This window comes from Nannospalax galili, unplaced genomic scaffold (assembly GCF_000622305.1).
Source record: "Nannospalax galili isolate Female #2095 unplaced genomic scaffold, S.galili_v1.0 scaffold44, whole genome shotgun sequence".
Classification (NCBI taxonomy): domain Eukaryota; kingdom Metazoa; phylum Chordata; class Mammalia; order Rodentia; family Spalacidae; genus Nannospalax; species Nannospalax galili.
The window spans coordinates 5,400,234-5,403,393 of record NW_008355789.1 but is presented as its reverse complement, the minus strand read 5'-3'; the positions used below and the strand labels follow the sequence as shown (position 1 = coordinate 5,403,393).

The following is a 3,160-nucleotide window of genomic DNA, read 5'->3' as shown; positions in this document are numbered from 1 at the left end:
CATTCCCTGGGTCTGTCTACCTTGTTTTTTGAGACAGGGTCTCTCATTGGGATCTAAGGCTCAAGGTCAGGTTAGGCTGGTTGGCCAGGGAGACCCAAGGATCTGCTTGTCTCCACTTCCCCAACACTGGGATCATAAGCACACACAACCACACCTGGCTTTTTATATGGGTTCTGGGATCGAACTGGGGTCCTCACTGGCTGAGCCATCTCTGCAGTCCTTAGGCATTGCCTTCTTTTCCAGCCCTACAATTGTGAGACACATAAGGTGGTGAGCAGTGCCTGTTGTGAGTGCTGTCTGCCTTTATTACTCTTCTCTACCCACCCTCACAAGGATCATGTGAGGAACAATAACTTAACCATGGCTGGGGAGACCACAGTTGCCTTAAAGCCAGGGGCTTTGAAAACAAATGTCGGAAGTGCATTTGACTTTTGTTTCTTCCCCTTGTTTATTAAATTTCCAGTGACCATTAGACTTACTAGCCAGGATGCCTCCATGTGTATGCTACGGTCATGTGTTGCTTAGCATGGGGGCACTATCTGAGAAACATGTCAATAGGCAGTTTCATAGTTTATGTGAACATTATAGAGTGTATTTACATAAACCCAGATGGTGTAGAGCAATCACTCGATGCAATCATAAGATGTATGAAGCTGTTGAAGTCTTGTTTGCAGGAAACTTCATTTCTAGTAAATAGAAATACACTCTAAAATAATGAAAACTGCTAGAGAGATGGCTCAGCAGTTTAGAATGTTGACTGCTCTTGCAAAAGACCTGGGTTCAGTTCCTAGCATCTACCTGGTGGCTAACAACTGTCAGTAACTATAATTCCAGGGGATCCACAGACATTGCACACATGAGGCACTCATATACCTACAGGCAAAACAGTCAGACACATAAAAAAATCGATCAAAAATTTTTTTTTGTATAGTAAGTCCATAATCCAATAATGTGATTGCTTGTTATGACTGTCAAACACTGTACACATACAGTATTTTATGCGCTGTACTTGAATGTGACTGGTAACCTGTATTGTTGTTCACATCGGCATCACCACAAATGTGAGTCATGCACTGTGCTTTACTATGATGTCACTAGGTGACTGTGTAATCTTACAAGATCACTCTCAGATATGTGATGCATTGTTGATTAAATGCTGTTATGTGGTGTGTGACTATATTTGTAGGCATTAAAAGATGCTGAAGGGTAATTTTGACCATACGTAATTTTTTTTTATCTTATGCACTGACTACTTACAACCTACACTGTTACTGTACTTCGTAAGTTTGTTTTAATAATGAAAACTTTTCTCACTGGGTAACTTATTTATGTATTTAATTTTGTTATTGTTGTTAGCCTTTTGATTGTATCATTTTTTTAAATTAAAGATCTCTTTCTTGTCCTGCTTCCATGAATGGCCAAGACCAAGGGACAAAGAGAGGAACCAGGTAGTGCATTGAGGGGTCATTTCTACAACATTTTGTGTATACACAGAACCAAACAGACAAGCAGAGTCTTTATCACGGTTAGAAGTTAGCAGCATAGGATGGGGAGGGGAAAATGGAAAGTAAGGGTGTCATTAAAACATGCAACCCCCCCCCCTTCATACTGGATGCCTAGCGGGTAACCTGGTCTGCTTCAACCCAAGAGGATTTGGAAAATGAGACAGTCTGGGAAGGCCAGACTATCAGAGATGGAGAGAGGAGGGTGGTCCAGGGGGTAGAGAGGAATGTTTGGCAACTGGGTTGAAAGAATTGCTCTACCCTCTCTGGGATCTTCTCAGCCCCTCAGATCTGGCAGGAAAGAAGTAACCTACAAAGCCCAAGAGCAAGTCTGGGGCTGCTAGGTACTCGGGACTCACAAAGGCTTGCCCTCCAGAGAGATAGCACTACCACCTAGTTTTTTTGCCAAGAATGGTCCTTGACCTCCTCCTAACAGTTTGCTTGTAATTCATGCTCCATCCCACCAGCCTCTTCTTGATGGCATCCTTAGAGCTGCATAGAACACTTTGCTCTTAAGGAATGCACTCTCAGGGGCCCAGAAGGTAAACACCAGGTCCTCCTCCTCTCTCCCCTTGGTCTCATAGGTGGCATTGTAGAGAGCACAGAGGCAGTCCTTGTCTGAGAGCATCGTGTCAAAGGTGATGTAGGGGTCATTCACAGTCTGATCCACATGCCTACCAGATTCCGCTTGTCCTCCCTCAGGAACAGCATAGACTTCTCACATCCTCTGGTGTTGAAGAGCTGTGCACCTTCCCATCACCGAACATTTTGATGACACCACCTGAGACAGCCACACCAGATGCCATGTTTCCCAAAGTGCAAAGGGGCCAGAGAACTCAGCCACCACAGCTTCTGCTGGCGTCTGACTGAACCTTGTTTTTGTTTTTGAGGCAAGGTCTGGCTACGGAGCCTTGGCTGGCTTGGAACTTACTGTGGAGACCAGACTGACCGCTAATTTATAGCCTCTGCTTCCCAAGTGTTGGGATTACAAACACGGGCCACTTTGACCAGCTCTTCTTGTGTTATTAATCAAACACTTGGAACAAAAGGAAAACCTAAATAAACCTAGCTTCTCTTGTTTTTAGATGTTTGAATTTGACAGTATTTTTAGACAACATGCTAAGCAATATCCTTCCATTAACTTTACAACACCCCTGATGTATGGTCACCTAGGTAACAACCCACTTAACTTATTTTACAGGAACCTGGAGGTAATTTAAACCTGTTGAAACCACCAGCCCTTTACTTGGTCCTGTGTTGGTATATGAACAAAAGTTCCCAGAAAAACTGCACCTTAAAACTGAACCTTCTACAAAGGCTGATCTACCGATTAGAAGAACTTCAGTGATTATGGAGAGTTTGGAATGTTTCAGGTCTAGAGCCTAGTTACCATTAATCTTGGGCCATCTGTAGCCTCCTAAATAGCCACTCCTTGCCCACCTTTGTTTCTGACTTAACATCCTGTGACTAACAGATAAAAACCTTTGGAATGTGTTAACTTAGCAGACCACCAGCTTCCACCAACCAAACCTGAGTGTTGTCAGATAGCATCTGATGCCTGACGTGGAGATTTCTGTTTTGCTGTATCTACCTACTTAATGTTTCCACCAATGAATTTGAAGTGTCTTGATTGATGACTTTTTTCTCTATTACTATAA

The 3,160-nt window shown here is 43.2% G+C and overlaps 1 pseudogene; it reads right to left on the bottom strand.

The window, feature by feature from the left end:
• Positions 1–1,857: 1,857 nt before the first annotated feature.
• LOC103750417 lies at positions 1,858–2,308 on the bottom strand (annotated as a pseudogene).
• Between the last annotated feature and the right edge of the window lie 852 nt (positions 2,309–3,160).